The sequence below is a fragment of the Leuresthes tenuis genome, unplaced genomic scaffold (genome assembly GCF_036924035.1).
Source record: "Leuresthes tenuis unplaced genomic scaffold, fLeuTen1.0.hap1 SCAF_9, whole genome shotgun sequence".
NCBI classification, from domain to species: Eukaryota; Metazoa; Chordata; class Actinopteri; order Atheriniformes; family Atherinopsidae; genus Leuresthes; species Leuresthes tenuis.
Genome location: NW_027325363.1, coordinates 24,520,848 through 24,546,500, shown reverse-complemented (window position 1 = coordinate 24,546,500; position 25,653 = coordinate 24,520,848). Strand labels below are relative to the sequence as shown.

Below are 25,653 nucleotides of genomic sequence, written 5' to 3'. Positions count from 1 at the left end.
TAGACAGAATCTTCTTTTTTTTATTGAATATGATCACGTCAATCTGCACAGAACTTTGATCCAGAGGTTGTACATGCCTTCTGACATTTCCGTCCTCGTCATTGTCTGTCTTGCTTTTTCTTTCTCACTTGCACACACACAGTCTTCCACACAAACTCTGCTGTCTAATGCCTGAGTGCCTTCAGTATGTGCTGAGTGGAGTTATCTGATTTCTGCAGCCTTGTTAAACGCAACCACTCCTTTTTCCTATATAGTTCCATTACTGCAAACACTAATGGTGTGCTCACAAAGACATAGGCCAATTGTTTAGTCTGTTTCTGCACATATAATGTGCTCTTACTAGTATGTATTATGTTATTTTGGATTGATAAATGATTGGAGCAATGGATTTGAGTGCCTTTCTAGGGGGGATTCATGTGTGACAGCAGCAGTGTGTTAGCTCTGTGTGTTGGGCCATACATGTGTGCATACTTGTCTCCCAGGCAATCAGCAGTTTATATCTTTGATAGCTTTGGTGGCGTTTTCTCTGAGGAAAAACAAAAAAATGGAAATGGGTGGTATATTTTTATCTCACTGACATCTTGATTAATTTTTTCATCACAACCCATTTAGCTATTGAAGCTCAGATGCAACTGTAAAAAAAAAACAAAAGGACTTGTATCTAAAAAAAAATCCAAATCTCTGCAAGCCTCTGAAACATTAGTTATCTTCCAGTGGGTCTGATCTGATCTATGTAATTTTCCAAGCTTTTAGGAACTGTGTTGGTTGCCCCACGTCAGTTGTTTGCTCATGGATTGCCCCAAATTACACCGAGCTCCCACTGAATGAGCGTCAGATATTGAAACCTTTTAATCCCATATCTCTTTCTTCAGGGTGAGCAATTTTACTGTCACAGTAAAACAGTGTATTCAAAAAAAGTTTGTAATAACTAATTTTTAAAAGGAAAACATGGACTCAACTAGATTTGGGGTAAAGATATAGTTTCACATTATGGCATTTTGATAAATAGGCATATTCACACTTACATTCCTTATGAGTAAAAATGTATGTCTCATTCATGTCTACATGCCAATGAAGCTTCTGCCAGGAGAATTATTATAGCTTAGCTTATTCTAAATACTGAAAACCTCAACAAACAAAGGAAAAAAAAGATTTATAGGGAATAACATGCCAGCCAGATGCGATTTTAATTAAATACACTTTCATAAAGTTTTCATTATAACTGCATTTGATGGTTTCATACTTATTATTTATGCCTAAATATAGCTAAATATAATAGCTTAGCTTAGCATAAATACAAAGACAATATATATGCTACTTTTTTAAAAATTAAAAACACATCTAAAACCATAACCTGTTGTTGCCCCTGTGTCCCCAGTGGTGAGATAAAAAGGGGCTTTTGGCAGAATGTCTTTTGACAGTGACATTGGAGCTGTTTTCGTGTCTCCAGTTTTTATGCTAAGCCTAACTAACATTCACATTCTCAGATGAATTGGCGTATATTCTGTATATATCTGCTGCTAAAGGTGAAAATCTTGAAGGGGATGTATACGTGCATACTATATGTACACATATAATATGCATATGGTATCTAATAGGAAAAAAAAAAGGGTTAATAGATTTTTTTTGATTGTTTGAGGCTGCTTCAATTATTGGGATTGAAAACTGATTAAGTGAGGTCCCAGTTTATAGATCCGCCATCCTCACCTCATTTATCTGTTCTTGGCTTTGTCTGATTACATTTAACTGTGTGAACATATGACTTAGACTTAGAGACTTAGACTCAACTTAATTGATCCTTCTGGGATGACTCCCTCTGAGAAATCAAATCTCCAGCAGCTAATAGAACAAGAGTCAGCACACAGAGTGTAAAAATAAAATAAAAACACAAGATTGGATAACAAAATATGACAGAGTAGGGTGTAGATGCTTTTAACTTTTCTAGGATGTCACGACTGCATTATCAGGTTTCTCTGTGTTACCTATACAGAGATGGTAAATGAGCACAAATGGTCTGTTGAGACTGTAAAGAATCAGAGGAAGGCAAACACTGTTAGTTTCTAATGTTGTGTTATTTCCACTATCCTCTGCCCACATACAGTGACTTTCTGCTTACTGCTTACATGTTCAGCATGTTTGCTGGTGAGCTTTTCTATCGCAGCGCAGGATTACGAAAAAACAGTCCATATAGGTCCAACGATGCTGGTTTCTCCACTGCACTATATCAGAGTGACTCAGAGGGAGAGAGATTGTTAACAACAGACAGAACCCAAGTTAAATCTTCCAGAGGACAGAGGGGCCTATTCACCGTGCTATGTGAAGAGTGGTGAGCAGAGAGAGAGGAAAAGAGTGTGGGTGTGAGGTGGGGGCGGGATGGAGGAGCAAGTGACAGCACTTAAAGCGATGGGCATCTGTTTGGTGTGTGTTGTAAGGCTCTTCAGGACTGTCTTAAACAGACACACAGACAGAGTGATGTGGGGCAGCTGATGTCGGTCTTCATCTTATGGAGGGAACATAGGAAACAAACCTTACATGTGTGAAAGCTGTCACAAGTTAAATGCAGCTAAAAAGAATCAGTCGCTGTGGAAAATCCATGTCTGTCTGGAAATACTACGGCTCAAACCCATTCCGTCCTCCTCCACCTTTGGCTCTACCACTTGTTCTATCACTCCATTTTACTGGGATAAGGTGCCACTTTTACTTTAAGAACCAATGAGAAGTGGTCATTTAACTCTTCAAGTGAAAGACCACCACTGCTTGATTTCAACTAGAGTAGGTGCCGACATTTCTGACGCATACTTTATATGCTCAAATGGCATTGGGGCCTTTATGGCTATATGATCCCAAAAGGAAGGGGCACCTTATCCCTGTGAAACATTGGCATAGGGCCAAGGGAAGGAATTGGGATTTTCCCTAAGTGAATGTGTGAGAAAATATGTCAAGACCTTACAAAATAAAGTTCAAGGAACATGCCTGGATGGAAACTGTAAAAAAGTGAAAAGTCTTCACAAACTTTAGAAATATCACATGGGGAAAGTGAATATTTTGCATGGCATTTGTCAAACTGAAATGTTCTCTTTCCATGTACTTAGTAGAGCTTGACTGAAAAGCTTGTCAGCTGACATGGGCTTAACATCACTTGAGGCCGTTTATCAGACTCTGTGCAGCTCCGTCTTGTACCACGACAAAGTTGAATATCAGCAAAAGTACACCCCAAGGCAAACCTATGTGAAACTTATGATTTCATCCTAAAAAAAAAATCAAAAGTCATCGTGTAATAGGCCATTTTTTGGGATCAAAATAATTAGTTCAAAATTTGTGGTTTAATTTTCTCATTGTGTCAATGTAATGGCAAGAAAATATAAGAAAAAAAAGAAACTGATAGAAAATGTTTAAGACTAATGCCTGTAAATTAAAAGGACATAAGAGGATCACTCGTACCACATAAAACTAAACAGTGTCTGTAGCTTTGTCCAAAAATTCTTTGCATGTAGTAACTTTGCCATTAAAATTCACCACTGACATCAAACAAAGGTTTTTTTTTATTATTGTTTTCTCTTGTTTACTGTTATGTCAGTCACCTTTGCAAGTGTCGGGTCAAGTGAAAGAAAAGGATACCCCCCCCTCCGGGGTGCGTGCGTTATCTTCTGTTCCCTCTTGTTTGTTACTCACCTCAGGGCTTTATGCTTGTAAAATGTAGAGTGATGCCGCAGCAAATGTGCCAGCGAGGCTTTAGGTTTATAAAACATTCTCTCTGTTTACCGGTGCTATGACTCATGGTTGCTATGGCGAGAAGCTCTGACAAGCAACCTAGCTGATTAGGAGCATCTGACTCCACATGACTGTCCTCCTTTCATCTCCCCCTCTGCCTCCATCAGTTCATCTCTCCTGAGTTGTGCCTCTCTTCCTTGCTCTCTTGCTGTCTTCTTCGTCTCATCTGTAATCTTTAACTCACCTCCATTCCATCCTCCTTTATTTCACCATTTGCTACACTTGGTTTTTGCAGGTATTACCATGTGTTTTTTCACTGCTCCTTGTTTTGTAACCCGTCTTCCCTGATTATTCTTCTTTCATTGCACATTTTGTTATTGTTACCCCTTAAAATACCCTATATAGAAGTTATTTTTACATCCTTGCCACTCACAGCCCCCTACATTTGTTTCTAGTCACCTGTCTGTCTATAGTGGCCATCTGCATGCCAGATGTGCCCCCCTCTGCCAGCTGTTGGAATCATGATCATAAGCAAGAGAAGAATGAGAAGGATGGAGGAAATGATAACTTTTGGGACAAGATGTGTAATTCTTTTAAAGCATGTACGACAGATAAATATATAAAAATATCTCAAAGCAGAAAGAAAGAAATAGCATGCATGAAGCCTAATAACCACAGCCCAACTAAAGTTTACAGAAATATCATGCTTTATGAGATTAAAAAAACTGACAAGCCATACAAGATCAACAGTATATTGACTACCACAGACGCACAATAAATCCCTTTCAGGACAGCTGATGCTACTAATGATAAAAATGCTATAAAGTAATTTTGAATTACACAGTGGCTTTTTTGAAAATACAGAAATAGTGCCTCTTACAGGAATGCTGATGTTATGTAATAGCCAGCTGGTAGTGAATATAAATATATATTTCCAAAAGTATTCGCTGATCTGCCTTTATACGCATATTCATTTAAGTGACATCCCATTCTTAATCCATAGGGTTTAATGTGATGTCTGCCCACCCTTTGCAGCTATAACAGCTTCAACTCTTCCGGACAAGCTCTCCACAAGGTTAAGGAGTGTGTTTATGGGAATTTTTGGCCATTCTTCCAGAAGCACATTTGTGAGGTCAGACACTGATGTTGGAAGAGAAGACTTGGCTCACAGTCTCTGCTCTAATTCATCCCAAAGGTGTTCTATCAATTTGAGGTCAGGACTCTGTGAAGCTCAGTCAAGTTCTTCCACACCAAACTCACTCATCCATGTCTTTAAGGACCTTGCTTTGTGCACTGGTGCGCAGTCATGTTGAAACAGAAGGGGGCCACTGTTCTTGAGCTAATCTGAAGGCCACATCAAGTTTGGAGGTCTGTAGCGATTTACTCTGCAGAAAGTTGGCAACCTCTGCGCACTATGTGCCTCAGCATCTGCTTCGTGGCTGAGTTGCTGTCGTTCCCAATCGCTTCCACTTTGTTATAATACCACTGACAGTTGACTGTGGGATATTTAGTAGCGAGGAAATGTCACGACGGGACTTGTTGCACAGGTGGCATCCTATCATGGTACCACGCTGGAATTCACTGAGCTCCTGAGAGCTTTCTTCTTTTTTCTTCTTCTTTCACAGATGTTTGTAGAAGCAGTCTGCATGCCGAGGTGCTTGGATTTATACACCTGTGGCCATGGAAATTATTTGAACACCTGAATTGAATTATTCAGGTGGGCATGTCAAAATCCTGTTGTATTTCCTCCATAATACACCATAGCAACAAGAAGGGTGGACACACTTACCCCTTTATTAAAGGTACAGATGAAATGCAACATGGCCAATTATTGTTCCAAATGGCCTTTTATTAAAGGGGTAAGTGTGTTCATATTCGTCAACTGGTAATGTATATGCTCCATAAAAGCCTGGATTTAACGGTTTTGGTTATTCCGTTAAGGCAGACATTAAGAACCTTTTTTTCATTTGGAACCGTGATTGGCCATGTTGCATTTCATCTGTACCTGTCATCTGACAGTTACGTTCTGAGAAAGTGCCGATTCCATGGCAGGGGCTAAAAGAAACGGCATGTTCTGTGACATATGATTAAACTATAATCATCTTTGGTTACTTTTGTGCAAAAGTGTACAAAAAAAGAGGTTAGTTATAAGAACTATGAAAAAGAAATGATATAGAGACACGAGAAGCCCGCCTACCTTAGAAACCACAGAGATGCACAGGGATTTGCAACATCCCAACAAGAGAAAAATACCGTTTTTAAACCAATAATAGCAAATTTAAAACTATTAAGGAAAATGAAAAAGCCATATAGACCTGCTGAAACAAGACTATTAAATCCTTTCCCATTTCCAGTAGAAGCATGCTCTGAGGGTTACAATATACACACACAGGACTGATTTTCTGAGATAATTTGGCTTGTTTTATTTTTGTCTGGGCATCTGGTCTTGCAGATGGGTTAAAAAGGATCAGCATTGTCTCTTTTCTCCTGTGATTGTTGACATCAGTTTCAGAGATACCATGGGAAACATCACTGTTGATGTGTTTCTATAAAGAAAGACTTCAATATTTGCCAAAAGTTAGTCTCTAACTGGCACTAGTTAGCTTATTAACTTATTTTTATCCCACAGTTTTCTCACAGTCCTGAGGATCATGTGTCTGTGTGCTTCAAATAAGCAACAATTTTTTTTCTGTCTGATTCAAAAGCTATTTTACCTTTTCAGTACAGACACTGAAAAGAGGACATCTGAAAAATGAGGTCTAGGCAATCCAAATCTTCCAAACTGCTTTTCACATGACAGAAGGTATTTGCAGTAGCAGATGGGTGAAGGTGGAGGCCAAGAGGAGAAAAGGTGAAGAACCATAGTAGGTGCTCTGTGATAAACAGAGAGATTAAAAGTGGGCAAAATGGAGGAGGGAGAGGTGTCCTGTTTCACAGGCAAGTTGCAGGAAAATACCTTTGTACAAAAAAAAAGAACCAAGCATGTGAAAGATGGACATCTTCGACAGCGTTAGCATTTAGAGAGGACTTTGTCAGTCATAGTTAGGGGCTTAGGCAAATACTTTGTGAAATGGGCTTTAAAAAGTTCCATCGTAACTGATTCTAGGTCATTATACAAGAACCCTTTTGAACAATATGCACCTAAGTCCGCAGCCTGTGAACCTCTTCTCTTCCCTACCGCTGCTTCTCCTACGTCACATTTTTTATTATCCTATTTTATAACATCAGTCAAGTTTTACTCTCTTCTTTTATGCTTGTTGTCTTTCCGCCTTCTTCCCCATCTTCACATTTCTTCATATGTCTCACTCTCCCACTTCTCCCTCTGTCTCCTTTGGTCAGGGGAAGTGGCAGTCTCAGCCTGCTGCCTCCCGGAGGAACAGGCTTGCCTTTGTCTGTCTGAACTGTAGGAAGATGAGTAGCCAGTCTACCCAGTAAGCCCAGCACGTCCAGTAGAATGTCAGGGTTTCTCAATGGCAGTTCAGCCAACCAGAACGACTGTAAATCAGTACGCAGCTAAAACCAGGGCCTCCTGTACTGCCAGACAGTCAAGTATTATGTTGCATGACTGTTAGGAAGAATGGGCTGGAAAGCTCAGTGCAGTCAGAGACAGAGGACTACAGGCACTCATTAAACATAATCAAAATACAATGACTTTGAAGCATGAGCACTGTCATTTACATCTCCCCTACTTTGTGGAATTCCAAAATGTGAAATTACAGAAGCTTAATTCATTGCATTGGGACAAACGGAGAACAACCAGTGAGAACTGTAAAATGATTTACGTCACAATTTAAAAGGACAGGACGGCACTCAAGTACTACACATACATATTTGCTTTTCTCTGGTGTCTCGTGACCTCCACAGAGTAGTGTATGGATAGCCAGTGTGATGGAGGTAAAAAAGCGTCTTCTAAACTTTACATTCAGATATGAGAGGCAAAACATTATGTCAAAGTAAAAAAAACGAAGGTACAAAAGTTAATAACAATAAAGATAAAAAAAAAACCTTAATGGAAATAGAATTTGACCTGTATGCTTTCTACTGAAAGCTCGTTGGATATGGTGCATTCAAGTGGTGGTTGGTGCGAGAACGACTCAGCAGAGCATCACACTAAGGCTAACAATTTAGCTCGCTGAATAATGGATGAAATACAATGCTGTAAAGAAAAGATGCGGCTGCTGGGAACTTTAACACTTCCTCAGAAATACCAGAATATTTAAAAGAAAATTCGAAAGCAGAAATGACAGTATATTAAATTACTATCCATGAAAACCTGAACTTCAATTGCAATGTCAGCAAACATGTGACTAAACTTAGCTCTAAACGTTTAAAACACTCATCTGCATTTAAGAATACTCCTCGGGGGCATGCAATGGACTCTTCTTGTTGACAAAGAGAACAGCATCTGAAGGCATTGAGATATCATTCGCATCTTTATGTTAAAATTTAGGCCACATTCATTAGCCACTTCAGCTAAGCTTAGCTTAGCACAAAGACTGAAGGAGGACAACAGCTAGCCAGTTGCCTTTCCTGAAGGTAATACAATCTTCCCAGCACTAAAAAGGCTTACTTATGCATTACAGGTTATCTTACAAACAAAATAAATGAACAGAAATAAGCAGCATTAAACTGAAAAAGTTGTTGATAGAACCAAGTTTGCTAAATCCTCCATCACTGTACGACGCTAACTATGTCTTACTTATAGTTGCCCAAAATAACTGAACAGAAACGAGATGTATTTTTATACATTTGTATGTACCACACTGTTGAAGGACTTCAGATGCCAGATGTGTAAACAATGCTCAAGCTTTGCCTGTTTCACCCACATGTCAACAGTTCCTGCCACCTTTCGATTGAGTGCCTCAGTTTGGCATTCATTGAAATTGATTTTAAGTCCGAGGTTTATTAAGGAAGTGTCTGTATCCATTCATGACAAAAGATGGGAGTGAAAATCAGGCTATTGCACGTGTACAATTTCGCAATGATTGAGGTTTATTGAGGAAGATTATATGTATGCACAGCTTTATGCTTAAAGGCAGATTTGTGCACAGTTTTAGTCTTGAAACTACATCGTGTTGAGTGTGCCTCTTGCTCCACGGAAAAGTGATAGCTTTGCAAATTAAAGTAAGCTAATGGTCTCTTTGTAGCTTTTAACTTAATGGAGAGATACAAGAGCAGCACTGATTTGCTCATTAAACTCTTCGAAAGACAGTGAACTTTGAGTATCCCACTGAGTAAACTGCACAGTCAATATTTCAGCTTTTTGAGCAGGTTAATCTTTTTCGTATGCCACAGAAATAACATTTCAGATGTCTGCTTCGGCAGTGTAAATTGCCTTACTGCTGAAAAAAAAGATAAAAGAGAGGCATACAGAAGCAGTGAAACTGTAATCCCAGTTTATTGGCAGATAATGTCCTTATCTGTCTTTAAAAACTAAAATGATCACACTTTTCTTTCAAAAAGTTTTCTCTGTCTTCAAGAATTTCCTGTCTCAACCACACTCAAGATCCTTTTGAATTAATAAAGCAAACGCATCCACTAACAATGATTTTCTTTCTTCAAAGCTGGAACTATTTAACGTTCTTTTGTGCAATATCTGAAATGACTCTACAAGCATAATGAAATCAAGGAAAAAGGCATAGCGTCTTCTTTTTGTTCCTTTTCTTTTTACAGTCATATTTTAATGGGTGAGACTTTGAGGACCTCAGGCCTCAACAAGCCTTAACAAGGAGATCAATAGAAAGTATATAGACTGTACTCCCACAGGCTCTGTCTGCTCCCGCCTGGGATCACAGAGAAATATTGTGGGGATGCCAAAGCGACATCCAGCCAGCGTGGAAATTATTTGATGTAATGGGAACACTGTGATGTGATTAGTGAAGCCTGTCTCCCTTTATCTATCACCCTGTACCACCACTTCACTCTGTGAAGCCAGTATGACAGAGGAGATGAGCCTACATTTACTATGCTCACTCAGCTTTCCTCCATCCCTTGGCATCCCTTTTCTACCTGTTCTACCAGGGATGGTTAAGAGTAACCGGGTTGTATTTGTTACACTGGGATGGAGGAGGAGAGAAGGTTGGCTGAGACAATAAGTGGTAATGAAAAGAATAGAAATAAACGGCTGCAGGGATAGACAACAGCTTGACTCAGTCACATCCTGGACCATCCAGTGCACCAGATGGCTGCTTGATATGAGCAGGGCGAGCAGACTAAGACAGTCCAGACTTTCTGTTCCTGCGTGCGTGTATGTGCGTGAGAGTGTGTTGACCATCTAATGACGCTCACTGTGCTCCACTCAGGCAATGTTTTATTGCTCTTGCTCCACATTCCTGAGAGCCAGAGGAAAAATTCAACCCCTTTTAACCCCTTTACTCAGCTGTAGCCCAGCTTTGAAGTTCTTTTTTTTTTTTCTTCTTCTTCTTCTTCTTCTCTCTTCCAGCTCACACTGACACACACACACTGTAACACACTCCGTGCAGGTTTGTTCTTCACATGGACTGTGTTTACATCCTGGCAGCCAACTCTTGCAGTTCATTCCTTGGACACAGGCTGTATGGAAGATGTGTTATTTTACTGAGGTGTGGCTCTATCAAGAGATGATGATATTACTACAAAGTGCGCCACCTGTTTCTATTCAAATGCATCTTGAATGACTTTTTGGACTGGCTGGTTGTAAGCTTAGGGAAGAATGACAAACTGACCTGCTGTTTTATGTTTGCTTTTTTTCCTCACCTGTCCTGTTCTGCGGAGTCTTGTTTTGATGGACAGATCACCAGCTCGCAGAGCAGCTGCCTGCCTGCGAAGTGTAGGGATGTTTATGTATGATGTCAGTGTAGTTGTGCGATGGCTGCCACACCACAGTTCCTCATCCACACTATGTCTTACAGCCTGATCCCTGTATTAACTTTATGATAATGTTGCTCTTTATGTGATATGCTTGTGTGCTTCTGCGTCTTGTGAATGAACATTCAGAGGTTCAGAGGTCTGTCTGCTGAGGCACACACAGAGTCCTTCCTCCACATGTATTATGCATACTCTTTCACGTCCTCATTATACTTGAGTCTACTGCACTCAGCGCTGATTTATTTCACACCCAAGTTTTTCTACAATCCCCTTGTGTACTTCTCTGGTTTTTCCACCTTGCCTAACATCAAAAAGAAAAAAAAAATCATTTTAGTGTTCGCCTGAGGCCCAAGCCTCAATTTTGGAGAAATTCATATGGGCTTGCCTTTAGTGTGTGGGCTCCTGCCTCCCATGTGTATCATCCACTAGATATGAAACAGAAATATAAATTTTTACACACGTTTCTTGATGTGTTTTCATCATGAGACAAAACACATTAAAACATCTCAGTATTAAGAAATGAATATTAATGTTAAAGATAGACCAAAGTGAGCTTAACGGTCACCTGTGGAGAACATGAAACCTGGAACACCACCGTGCAGCCCTGTGAAACAGCGATTTGGAAAAAAATAAAATAAAAGGCCCTGTTTGTTGTGAGAAGGGGTCTTTACCGATTGGGCTTGTTTTCCACAGATGTCATCAGATCCCATCTGATTGGTATCTGGCGATGGGGATCTTTAGAGGCCAATCTCAAACTCTATGTCATCTTCTTTCACCCCCCTCCTAAGCAGTGTTGCCATGGATGGTTTCTCTGTACGAATGTTTGGGTTGGTGAGATGTATCAGTGTCAGGATGCACAGTTTTTCAGCAGAACATTGTATTGTAACAAGATGAGGAGTGTTACTCACTTTGCCTGTCAGTGGTTTTAGTGTTGTGGCTGACTGGCATATAGCATTCTTAAGTCATTAAGCTTTTGTGACATATTCTTCAAGGACACACTTCATCTACTGCGAATTAGTAAGTCATAAATCTGCCTGTGTGAGTGTGAATCTGTGCATGGCTTTATGTAGGTCTGTGTTATCTAATACAATCTGTCCCTATTTAATATTCACACAGTTAACCCTTCAGGGATAGGAGAACAGAAGAAAGAAGAGGAGAAGATTTTACCCGCCAAAATACAGAACTCTTCCTTGATGTTTCCTGACTTTATATGGAAAAGCCCAAAAAAAAGTTGCACATGCTGGCAAAATGTCATTTTTGCTCAGTTAGCTCCTACAGTATGTCAACACTGTGTTGCAGAGGCTTCACATGGATGAAAACACAAGCTGCAGAAGAATGTGTTTGTGCAAGGGCTGTAAATGCTATGCACACACATTCATATCCCAGAGCTGTGTAGAGTGCGTTCCCTCTGAGCTCTGAAAGTCCCGAAAACCTATCAGCATCTTACTACAGGCAGCTGTGTCCTACATAAATACAAATCCTTGCCAAGTTTGAACAGTTTTAGATATATTACCTCAGGGACATCCCCGCTCCTCTAATTGGTTTGAATTGGGCTGAGTAAGCTGGATGAAGATGCTATTACATATTGCAGTTTTTGCAAAATTTCTGTCAAAAATGTGATGACAGTTCTGTTGTTCTTTGCTGATGTTGCCCGTTCTAAACTCTTCAGCCAGCAGCCATTTTTAGATACAGATGAACTCAAGTTAAAGCTTAAATAAAAAAAATTGACTGCGGAAGTAGTTTTTTACCAGCCAAATATTTCATTTTTGCTTATTAAGATTATTGCGAATACAGACATTTTTATTGTGAGTGTCCCACGCAGAGCGGCCAGTGGATTGTGAACCTATCAAGTAAAACTGTAAAACAAAAATCCGAAGAGATTCTCCGCAGCTAAAGCATTATTCTTCCTCTCTCCTCCTCTCCCTGAGTGTGAGCCTAATATTTTCTTTTTCAGCTTATCAGCTTATCTGAAGAAATCAGCTTGCTCCTCTTTGTTTATTCTCCGCTCTCTGTCTTTGGGTCGTCCTCCTGACATACAGCAGATTCACTGCTACACAGCTACACACTGCAGAGAGAAAAACACGAACAGAGCAACAATCAATTTCTCCGGATGCGCTCGATTTAGTGCTGCTCTGAATAAGCACCTCTGAAGTGATGCTGCCTGCATCAGTCAAAGTAACTTTTTCCATTTTTGTATAAATCAAAACTGGTTGGTGCTGATCTGATGTCAGGCCAGATGCAGATCATAATGGAGGCAGCAAGGAGGGAGGTGGTGAGTCAGAATGTTTGGGATTTATTACTGGACTAACTCCATACTTTTAGACAATTATGGCAATGAGTCACCCACTATACTTAAGTATCTTTATCTCAAATACACAATAAGAAAAGTCAATATAACATGACTTTCAGTTTTTTGTTTCATAAGATGACAAAGTATCAAGTTTATTGATTACTCTTAATCCTTGTAATGTGAATTATGTCTGAAGATAAGGGAGAGATTTGTAAAAGACTGCATGCGTCCTATTTTCAACATTGCTAATTTTGATCCTGTTCTGTCTCAGTTATTTTTGAGTCACAGCCTTTGGGTCGTGATGATGCAATGGATTTGTGATGTCAGAGGAGGCTCATTACAAGATGCCAGTTTAAGAATAGTTCTATATCTCCTGGGCTTTGTTTTTTTTTTTTCACCAAGACTGTCTCCACACCAGTTTGGAGCTATCAGAGACAACTGTCCTCCTAATGACAGATGGTCCTGCATGGTATGTGTGTTTGTGTATGTGTGTGTATTTCTGGCTGCATTTGGTGAGGATTCCATTTTGTAGGGGGAGGGAAGGTGGGTTTGGGAAGGGAAGAGGAGGTGGAGAATTGTGAGAAGAGGTCAGCGAAGGCACAGCTGGTAAGACCCCCACTCTAACCAGCTGCTGCCTCAAAAGAGCCTGTCAGCAGCCTGCCTGGACTTACATGCCCCTCTCCTTCTCTTATTCTTTCTGTCTTCCAACTTTCCCCCACCTCTCCCCCAAGTGTGTCCCCCTGCAGACTCAACCCAGCTGTTCCAAGCAGTCTCCCCTCCTCCCCCTGCCATGGTTCCACCCTTACCACCACAAAGGAAAACTACACTTACAAAGAAGCGTGCATGTTCTTGAGCGCTCACACATGCACATGAGCACCTCGTGACCCTCCTCCTGTTTAGGACTTAATCCAATAAGTTGCATCAAAGCTGTCCCAAGAGTGGTGGTGTATCTGTAGGGCCCTATTGGAGCAAGTGGAGGCCTGAGGCTGGAGTAAATCCACCAGCTGTGACTGGGCCCTTCAGGATTGACTTCTGGTTAATGTTTGTTCATGAGCATCAGTTTATCTGCAGGGCAAAGCCTCCCCATCTGTGTCAGATGCAGTACCTAGGAGCCCACTGTGCAACTCGCATGCTGTGAGCTAATCAATGTTGAGTTATACAGTACTGTGCAAAAGTTTTGAGATGAGGCTTCAGTGAGCAATAGATAGATCAGCTATAGGTCCAGATGCATCTCTCAGGTCCTGTGTTTTCCTGTTTCTTGAGGACTTCTCCTTCAGATACTGTTCAACTGCTGTAGATAGTTTCTGAGGCCTCCTACTTCTTCTTTTATCCTCCACTTGTCCAGTTTGTCTTTAGGATTTTAGAATTTACCTCGCTGGTGGAAAAAGTAAAATCCCTCTTCATGTCTGCCAAACTGTGTTAAATTTGGTGTTTTTCATTAATGCAACTAAAGAATTCTGAACAAATCATGCATCTTTAAGACAAGCTGCTAGTAAGAAAATGGCTAAACTTGACTGTTTGCTAAGCTTTTTGTTATGTGCTGACACAACACTGGTTGATCCCTTAAACTGATTTGGTCATGGACTGGTCTGAAAATGAGTGAAAAAAGGAGCCAATGTCCAAAGAAGACAATAGACCTTCATAATTACTGGAGAACATTGCTTAAGATCACTTTAAGAAATTATAAGTAAGCTCTTTGGAAGCAAAATACAAATAAATTAAGTGTGACTTAAGACTTTTGCTCAGTACAGTAAATCAATGACGTTACTTTTTACCGAATATGTGGAATGAAAACCTACTTGCCAAGACTTAAAATGTGTTTGAGATGTATAATTACTCCCAGGCAATGATTCATCCCTTACAGATTATCATCAAGGGTGGCTGGCAAACTATGTGGGGCTGAGTTGTGAGATCTCAGTGTTGACTGATGAAAAGTGCCAGTAAATTAATGAATACTTTTATTCTGGTATCAAACTAGTTCAATAGTGCAAATACGGGATACAGAGAATCAAGTGGTTGATAAAGAGGAAAAAGCAAGCAAAAATAAGAAGAAAATGACAGAAAAAGAAATCTCCTTAAATCAAACTGAGCATCTTTCTGAGAAAACACTTTTACTTTAGCTTTGAGCTAATGCTAGCCTTCTGACATGTTGATATGTTCAAAAACTTAATTGAGAAGTTGGATTTTGTGTGTATTTGTTCCTGAACCGAAGTAGCCCACTGGATAAACCCAAATTACAAATGGTGCATCTTAGCAGTTAATACTAAGAGCATTGCTGTTGTTCATGGAAGGCACCAGTGACCAGAGCTTTAACGTTCTTGCTCCGACTTTCCTGCTACGCACCCACAAAAGGCTACAAAGGGATGTAACTGTAATGTGTAACTGATCTCGAACAGACTCTCTGCTGCTTTGAAACGAGCGGAATCACTGGTTCCCTGGAAGTTAGAAATTAACAGCAGTAGCCTAATATTCCTCGGTTGCAAGTCCACTTTGTGTGGCAACATAACTTGACACGATATCGCACTTCCTTATGAGATCTCTCACAGTAGGTGCTCATGTAACATGCATAATGCACAGTTGATGGACGGAAACATGAAACTTCCTGTATTAACTTTCAAACCAGAAAGTGGAGCTGTTGCTAATCATCTGGTGAATTCATAATAACTTATTGCTCACTGAATAGACTTTGTTCAAACAGAACAGCTGTTGGGTTAAAATATTAAATATCACTTGGCCTATTTGCGGATTTCTCTCTATTATGCTTGATATTATGCCCGCCATTAAAATAACTAAAATCCTTCAAGTTCAAATCTGACCTCGAGGCCACCCATGCTGCACCTTCCCATCGGTGCCTGGGTGCCACACCCTCTCTCTCCCCCTCTGCCCTGATGCTTTTGTTCCCTCGATGACAAGCCCCACGTGCCCCCCTATTCAGCATCCTGGTGGGGGGTAGGCGGGCCCTTTGTCTGGATGCCATTGTTCCAGACACACACTTCTATTTGACGGACACACGTGCTGACAAAGAGAAAGGGCGCGCAGGAGGAGGAGGAGGGGCCACCACTGGCCATTATTCTCGGTGGTGGTGGCAGTGAAAAGACGAGACACGCTGGCCATCTGTGGTGCGTGTCTGTAATCTGTAGCGACTCGGGGGGGTAGTGGACTACACACACAGAAACACACTCCTCGGTTTTCCTCTCTTTTGTCACGCCACACTTTACACTTTAGTGAAGCGTGGCTTCACTTTGCTTTTGATGAAGTTTTGTTTCACTTCCTGGAAGGGTTTGAGAAAACAGGGTTGAAGTGAGGCTACTATTCCAAAAAGAAATTGACTGTAAAAATGTTGAGGTTCCTCTCTCTTCCTTTTTTCCCCTCTCCTTTCATTTTTTGTGTCAAAGTGGCCATTGTTGAGTTCCTGTTTTCTAGCAACAGGCCCAAACACCAGTCCACTTGTCCTTGTCGTCTGCTTCTCTCTGCGGCCCAGTCTCTTCACCTCAGCTGTGTTTACTCTGCGTCTTCAAAATCTGCCTCAACTTCCTTTTTCCGATGTTCTTAATACTGAGGGCTATAACATGTTTCTGGAAGTCACCATGGAATGTTTCCACGAAGCTGAAATATGAGATAACCTCACAGTTTGTTGTCCTTTGTTGTTTCCTTTCTTTCTTCCTTCCTTCCTTCCTCCCTTTCTTTGTGGTCTTTCTCATCAACCTTAATTGGTTTCGTCGCTGTTATATTGTGTTAATCGCCCCGACTCTTCGTTTTCTTTTTGTCTCGTTGTTATTAATTTGTCTTTTTTTTATTCACATCTCAATTTGTGTTTCAAAATTTTACCCTTCTTTTTTCCAAATCAACCTCTCGCCTTAACCTTTCTGTTCAGAAAGCTCACACAGGACATGTTTTTGGACAAACCTACGGTCCTCTGCATGTCTTTGACTATCAACTCAAAAATGAGTTGTCAGACATGCCAGTCCAAGTTTTCTGGCATCAGTAGCCCACAGGAGCTGTGTGTTGCAGTGCCACCACAATGCATGTCTGCTGGAATTTTTGGACCCATTTCCTCTGCCTGTGTCTCTGCGTTCCAGCCTCGGCTTTTAGTGCCGGTCGATAAGACACGACCACCCCGTGAAGGTCATTCTGTCTGGCCTCTACACAGAAACCAAAAGTCCCAAACCACAGCAAAGCAGGCCACGATGATGTCCCACACTGAGTGCATTTTAAATTTATTTAAATGAATCAACTCTGCCTTGGAGGTATTTTCTCTCTTCCTCTGTAGACATTTTCGGTGTCACCAGATGTTGCTGTAAGGAGGATTGTTGTTATGTAGAAGAACAGAAAAGGATGTGACTGTCTCCTTGTGGCCCAGAAAATGCTGCAAGACTGACTCTCTGAGGACAGATTTGAGGGCAGGCTGACAGATGGTTGGTGTCACACAGGCAAACGTAGATAGTTTGACAGATGGATTAACAGACAGACAAATAATATATGCGTATATATTTACATAGAGCAAGCTTGGACCTTCTGTAAGAAACGTTATTTAAAAAGCTGCATTTCGGCTGTTTAGAATGGATCTTTGGCGAAGAAGATTGCAGCAAACTGCAATATGTTATTTCAACTATAACTCAGAAGCTGTATTTTCTAGACAGGCTATCATATTAACATGAAGTCATCTTCCTAGTATTTCCCGTTCAGGAATGCATCGAGCAAAAACCGACAGCCAGAGAGCGTCGGGGCAGATGTTAAAAGCTTTAAAAGCCTTATTGATTTTAGATTTTGGGGCCTTGTATGTTGTTGCTTAACATGCATAAATGTGCATTATGCATGAGTGCGTTGTAGTGACAGTCAACATCTGATTTGGCATAGTGAGCACACGTAGGTAGCGGGGCTTTTTGTATTCACTACACGTTTGTGCATGCTTCAGCAAATTGGATTTAGAAAGAAAAACTCTTCCTGTCTGGACCAGAGGTCAGAGGTGAGAGGTTAGTGAAAGTGACCTGGAGAATGACGCACAAACACACATAGATACGCAATATGGGCACAGGCAGCTGCTCTGTTACCATGGCAGTGATACCTCTGCTTTCCAGCAGAGACGCTGTCACACAGGCAACAAAGCCTTGTGCTTTCTCCCTTCCTCTCCGCAGCACTGATAGCAGATGGAGTTTATCAGCAGTGTGTGGTGTCCATGTATGAGAATGAGACACATTATAGTAAAACTATATTCTTGTAAGGTTCATTGTTCTGATACTGAGAAATAAAGGGTACTAATTATTTATGGAAATACATTTATATGTCATTTTTATTTTCATTTGATAGCAACAATGATTATCAAAAATCTTAGTAGTTTATCTGTAAATTGTACATTGATTTGCCTTTAAACACTGCTCTTGACTGAAGAATTTAAACTGAGATATAGGTTTATGAATACATAAAGCTCATTAGGGAACATAGTATCATGATGATGTTTTGTATTTTGGAATTGAAACTTATGTGCATCTAGCACCATGAAACTTGTTATGTTGTTTCAGTCATTACATGTTGTTACATCACATTACATTTTTTTAACTTATTCATCTCATTTTCCACATGTTAAGGGTTAGGGTTTACAAACTTTATTTGTTGATGACATGAAGGATTTAAAAAAAAAAGAAAGATACTTTATGCACAGTAGATGGTGGTTTTTGTATAAAAAAGTACATCTTATTGTAATCTTACGGTTTTAATCACTTCAAATTAACGTGTTATTAATGTGTTCTAATTGATTAATAACAATAATATTTTAAAAAATGACTTCAAGGACATTTTTACTTTATAACTAAATCCAAGAGACTATAAATTGCTGTGGTTTTACTATAATAATCCTATAATATGATTGAGTCCATGTACGTGAGAGCTTTTATGTCCTGTCACATCATCACATCAGTAACAGTAAAGCAGCTGATTGATTGAAACTGTGCAACATGTATTCTTTTACCGAATATGACGATATGAAAATGTGGGAGAAAAGTCTTTTGTTACATCCTTTGTACACGCTGTGTAGGCTGCAGTGTAAAGCAATGATTTGTTTATCCTTTTTATTGTAATCCAATAACAACGACGAGTCGACATCAGGATGAAGAATTGAAGGAGAGAGTTCTCTCATTACACTGTCAGAGTGGTCGGCTGCACAGGCTGTGAAATAAGCACTCGTGTGTTTAAAGTAATTTCTCGGGCCCCCTTAAATGACCGCTTTGCTTCTTTCCCCTAATTAAGGTACATATTTTGATACCTCATATTACCACTGTAGCTGGTGGCCATTACAGCAGAAGATTATTTCACAGAATGACCGCTCTGTCTTCTGTCTCCCCATCTCTGCTCCTCGCTCGGCTGACCTTGTTGTGAACAGTGAGAAGGGAGGCCTCCTCTCACCCACAATGTTGTCAGTGTCTGTCTCCCTCTCCTCACCCTCATCTGATCTCAGCACAGTGAAAGAAACAAGTGTGTGTGTGTGTTTGTGTATTCATGCTACTTCTTCACTTCCTCTCTTGTTGTATTTTAGTTCTTTTCCAGAGTTTTTCCTCCCAAATATGGTTCACTCCCCCTTTCCCCACATCCTCCTCTCACTCTCCTAGCCCACAAAAAAAAAAGAATTGAAAAAACCCCCACAATGTTGGTTGCTATGGGATCTGGTTGCCATGCAGCAGCAAGGTTTCCACATGGCCCTGCATGTATGTGTGTCTACTGTAGCATGACAGAGTTATGGTGCCATGCTGATAGAGAAATTGGAATCAGGGAAAGAGGCATGGCCATGTCGTTGGCCCCAAACACCAGACTCGTGCAGAAATTTACAGACAATCGCATGCACACACGTCGCACAGTATGGAGACTTATTGATCATATTATCTAGCCTAAAGCTTGATCGGTTAACATAAACCAGTCTCTGTGTGTGTTCAAAGCCGCTACAAGGTGCACTCACAAACTCTTCTGTCATTTTACAGTTAGTGAATGAGGATTTGTCTGTAATGCAGTGTGTTGGTCTGTAGAGAAAGATGAGTTAATGGAGATTGGATGAGCGAGAAGAGAGAATGAAGAAAAAGAGAGTGGTATTGACCAGAGGTAGGAATCAATTGAGCAGCTTGTCAGGATAAAGTAGTGGATTTGGCTGTCATGACTCGCTTTTAGACAGGATGTCCATCTGGGTGGATTGTAACAGGATGAAAAAGGTGTTTCTTTTTTCTTTTTTTTTTTTGCCTGTTGGCTCATCAAAATGCATCCGGCTTTCTTATCGGTGAAGGATTGGATAGCTTGTGTTTGGTTCTGTCGAAGTCAGTGAAGCAGTGAGATAGTTTAATGATAAGCTGGCCTGGATCAAATCTACTAACGAAGCATGAAGAATAACGTTGTGTTTCTTTGTCTGAGAGAAGATATACAAACTCCAAGTCTAGCTCAGAATTTATTAAATGGTTCAAGGTTCGAGTTCAGTGCTGTGGACCTCTGTCTGTCAGGCAGTCTGATCAGAAAAAGGGTACCATTTTTTTCAAAATATGCTTTTATATTTCCATACAATGTGATGGGGAGAAGCTGTGGTTTAGAGTTGGCTTTCCCTGATTGGTCCTTGGTCCGATATCAGCCTTGTACCCCATCTCTGCTCCATCCAGATGCCTCGTCCCTAGAACTTCTCCCTATCTCCCTGTGTCCGCTACTTTTCCACTATAAGCTTCATCCCACCTGTTTCGACTCCCCCTGTTAGCATGTAGCAGTTTCTCTCAACACTCAACTCCTGTTTTAAGCCTTCACACTGTGGGATCAATGTTTGTTCCCTTCAAAAGGGAGTGTATCAACTCTGTATAAGCACAATGCATATTTTACATTATTAAACCCTCAACAAATCCCTCCTTTTACACCTTTTAAGGTGTAAACGGAAACACACTTAAAGATAATCCATCTATTTCTTTATAGAACCCAGTTGGGAATACCCTTAACTAAGAAGACCACTGAACATGTCCTAGCATATGTTACAATGTACTCATCAATATCTCTATGATAACATTGTAAAAACATTTAATGACTGTATGTAATGTGAATACCACAAAACCACAGCTTTCCCTCGGTTTATAAGACGAGCTGTGGGTGCCTTTTAGTGTCTCAAAGTGTACCCTCATTTCTGCGTACAACTGTCAACATTTTCTCAGACATTAACCTAAACTAGTATTCAACATTTGGAGTCTAAGGCTAGCTTGCTGAGAAACTCTCCACAACTTAATGAGGTTCTAATGTATCAGTGACATATTTAAAGCTTGATACACACTCCCAAAAATGGCTAAATATATCATGACGCGCAGCGGATAGTCTCATAAAATGTTTGGTTTTTGCCAAACGTGGGACCTTGCATTATGGCCGAACTCTGTTGTTGTTCCAAGTGCCACTTTGCAAAGGCCTTTATCTTGGGAACCCCTCCAAATAAGTCATAGTTATTCAGTCTCTTTATAATTTTACTGTCATGAACTGTAACATTTTTTATTTTCTTTGAAACTGAAATTCCTACATTCTGATCCACTCCTGGGATGATCGACGGTCATATTTTTCACTTGTAAATAATCTTTCTCACTGTAAAATGATGGACTCCAAACTATTTGACCTTTTAACCTTTCCCAGATTGATTGATTTCTTCATAGGATCATTGCAGTCTTTCCCTCTTGGCATTGTGTTAACACACACCTGAACGCTCCAAACCTGCAGACTGACTAAACCTCTGCATTTACATAGTTGCTCACACTGATGATCAATTAATCAAGTGAATTTGATCAGCAGCACCAGGCTGGTTCTTAGCCTCTTAATTCCTAAGCAGTAAGGTGTACTTACTATGTCACACATTGCCTCTGCATTTGGCTTAGTTTTTGTTAAGAAGTTCTTTTTTTAACCTAATTTCAATACTTGGTGTGGAGCTAAAACAGCCGTTTTCATTTGTAGTAAAAACAAACAAAAGAAACACACTTGTTACCTGACGCAATAAGCCAAGGATCCTGTGGAATATTGTTGCAACGAGTCGGGAAAACATTCAAAATCAGCTGAACAATAATTGTTACAAACATATTCTTCCTAGATCTGCACAACAAGTCGCTGAATGAACAAACCAAACCTGCCTTGTTGGAAGATTTAAATCTGCATTAAAACTTGCAGCTGTTTGACATCTGGTTTATTAGCTTGTTTCCTGCAGACGAGAAGATTTTGAATATTTTGAAAAGCAGATGGCTGACCCCATGAAAAAGTCAGGCAGTTGCAGACGTATACCAGTAAAGAACATAATGAGGTTACGATATACCAGTGTTCTATTAAGAGCCTAATACACACTCCCAAAAACAGCCAAGTAAATCATGACAGACAGCGGCCAGTATCATAGGATTTTAACAAAATTCTCCATATGCTCCATTTTCCCCAACTTTTCAGTTTGATACAGCTGCATTACAGACCAATCATTGCACGCAGTGGAACAACACACTCTCACACACACATACATACACGCAGTCTATGTATTTTGAACCATTTTTAATTTTTGAGAAATCGTGGCTTAATTATTTATTAGTGCTTATTCTGTTAAAACAGGAGCACAGATTGTGTACATCTTTGAATTTTGTCCATGAAAGTCTGAATTTCAGCTTTCTCTTCAAACCCAGAGGAACAGCTGATCTTGTGATGGCCATCACAATTCTATCACAATTTCTATGTGATAGAAATGAATCCATCGCACCTGAGATGTTTTAGTGTTGTCACAGATTTCAGTGAGGCCATAGCAAGTAGGCAGTTGTTTATATTAAGGTCTGAGTTTTAGGCCCTTTTGCTCAGTGGTAAATTGGAGGAATTTTTATTTGCACAGCCAGATCTGATGATTGTTTGTAATTCCACGGATCATTAATCGTGGCTGTGTGTGTTTCTGTGAGTGTGTGTCAGAAGGAGTCTAATTTATCTTCAGATCGTGTTGGTTAAAATAACAGGCTGTTTGAGGCAACATGGCTGTAAAACCTCAGTCTCAGACTGAACACATTTGCAAAAGATAAACATATTACACACACTACCACACATGCAGACAGCCCGATTATGTTTCTGTCTCCTTTCCCAACTGGTGGAGCTGCTCACACGGACCACATGCCGGAGGGTTTACTTATTGCGAGCAGGAAGTGTGTCTGCTACCACCTGGCTAGTGAGGTCATCATGTTTCATAACTGCACAGCAGCTTTAATAGGCTTATGTTAGTGTCTGTCTAATAGACAGATACACATTTGGATAGATGAATATGCACAAACAGACGCTCGCTCTCTCTCACACACGCACACACAGAAACATATGTTCAAAGTTGTAGAATGGTCACAGAACAATAGAGATAATAGCTACTGTACCTTCCCCCGATTTGGTAGAAATTATCTCCCTCTTTGTCTTCGTCTGTTGCTGTGTCTTCTACTGTTTGCATGTATTTTTAGATCTTGCTCTCTCTCTCATCCTCCTCTTCTCTGGAGGGGTGCAAAAGAAAGGAGGGGAGGAGGAGGACAAGTTAATGGTGATCAAGATAAATGGTCTATTGATTATGAAAATTAGTCATAAATGTTGGATACTAACTGGTTATATGCTTGCTGCTGATGTAAAACATCAGATGAAGTAGACGATGTGAGTATGTGGCAGTCTCATAATATGGCACCTCTGATAGAAATCAAGTTTTTAGCCTGGTTAATGTGTCCATATGATGCTTTTTACGTGCTGAATTAATATATTGAGCAAAATCAGCCATTGTGGCTGATTTTAAGCTATCTATGGCCAAAGATTTCTGTTTTGAACCTGCAGAGCATCATCTAATGTCTTCCTCTGTGGAGCTTAACAGGTAATGTGAGGAACCGATGAAATGAGAGGTTAGCGCAAGCTACAAGGAGAAGTTACCTAAGCTATGTGGAGAAAACACTAGAATACAATCCATGCATATAATCTGTGCAGATATTGTTTGTGGTCTAGTCTGAACACACGTTTAGACATATCCCCATGGGGGCATTCAAGTACATCAGAATCACAGTGATGTTAGGGCTGTAAGTATGGAATGCTACTTCTGTCAGCAGACTGTGAAAGGGAAATAATTGACAATAATAAGCATAAAGAGATATGGCGTTGACTGCTTCCAGTTAGCCACAAATAGCCAGAGTGCTGTATGTTACAAACACGCGAATAAAGCCAGAGCACAACAAGGACGTTTTGATCCCTTTCAGTGTCATCCATCGTTGATCTCTGGCTCTGGGTGTTGGAGTACAAACAGCTTAGGGGATGAAACGGCATCATGGAAACCGGGCAATGTGTGAGCAAAAGGGAGATAGCATGAACACACAACACTACTTTGAGTTGTAGTATCTCTAGACTCAGCCCCAGATCCGGCTACCCACCGTCTGATTCTTTTCCAGATCCAGTTAGACCCTGACTGACCTCAGATGGTGTCTCAAATGCATCTATGTGATCAGGCCAGTTTATAGATCCACATTTGATTTTATGAGTGTGGTAGCTGCCAAACTGTTGCTAGAGTTGAGGATAATGTTTTTTTTATTTGATTTAATCAAGTCATACCCTTTGGGAATGAGTTCCATCACTTGTAACAATTAGATTTAAGGTAATTGAGCATAGGTGACTGCCTGTTCACGTCTATTCACTTCTGTATTGTATTCGAGAGATGTAGTGAAGCGCTTTGAGTGGTCAGCTAGACTAGAAAAGCGCTATACAAGTACAAGTCCATTTACCATTTACCATTACCATGTGTTTTAGAGTAAGACATGACAAGTTGGTAAAGATGGATTAAAACTAATCCATCCATATAGATAAAGCAACTTTGAACAAAATACAAGGTTGCTTGTTTTTTTTATGCTGTCATTTTCCTCTAATCTTTCCCAACCCCCAACAGCCAAAGGCCTTTCCTCTCCAACCATCCTTTCAAGTCCAGGAATGTAATTTTCCTCAAGCTCCATAGAAAAACCACCCACGGCCTGAAGGTCAGATTCTCTTTCATGTTTACATCTGTGTGAGCCCTTAATCCCCCACCTCTAGAAACAGCTCACAGTCCTCCAGTTAAACTCAGTTGCCAGTCCTCTGCCTGCTTAGCTCATCCTGTTCTGTCAGTCCAGTTCCTCTGAGACCCAATAATTTTCCTCCTGTATTTGGCATTCAAGCCAACTCCCCCGGCTCTCATCTTGTCACTGCTCTTTTCTATACTGGCTCTTAACAGCAGTGTGCAGCAGGAGAGCCAAAACTCCATAATATAGTAACATAGTAGAAATGTGACGATCTCTCTGTAAAGTGATATACTGAGACTATGTTCCATTGTTTTCTGATTGGTAGTTACACTGAGTAAATGATGGGGTTTATCATAATCCTAACCTCGTTTTATCTTAAGCTGTAATCAAACCTTTAGCCACTGTTCTTTTTTTCTGACGGGGGATGAGGGAGAAAGTCGTGTCCCAGAATTTAAATCGATAGATTACCTTTTGTGAAAGTTTCCTGATCTGGCTTAAGACTGTTTCATATAAAAGTTCTGTTCAACTTTAGACTAAACAATTTATAAATCGGCACTTGACAGCTTGACCCAGAAACCTCTGTAACAGTCAAACCTTTGTAAACACAAGATTTGTGTGGCTGTGACTGTGCCTGCTAGTTTTCACTTTAACATCTAATCTCAATCTTGAGAAAAAGCTCTGACAAATTCAGATCATCCATATGTTTCTCCAGCTTTGCCAGCAAATGCTTTCCTGGCAAGACAATCTGGAGTAGAAACCACAATACTCCAAACATTACAAATACTTGTACAACCATCTGTT

General features: G+C 40.3%; 1 protein-coding gene across 1 annotated transcript in view; it reads left to right on the top strand.

The window, feature by feature from the left end:
• Window positions 1-25,653, top strand: part of numbl (NUMB like endocytic adaptor protein) — a 59,912-nt gene that overhangs the window by 3,626 nt on the left and 30,633 nt on the right. The window lies entirely within an intron of this gene.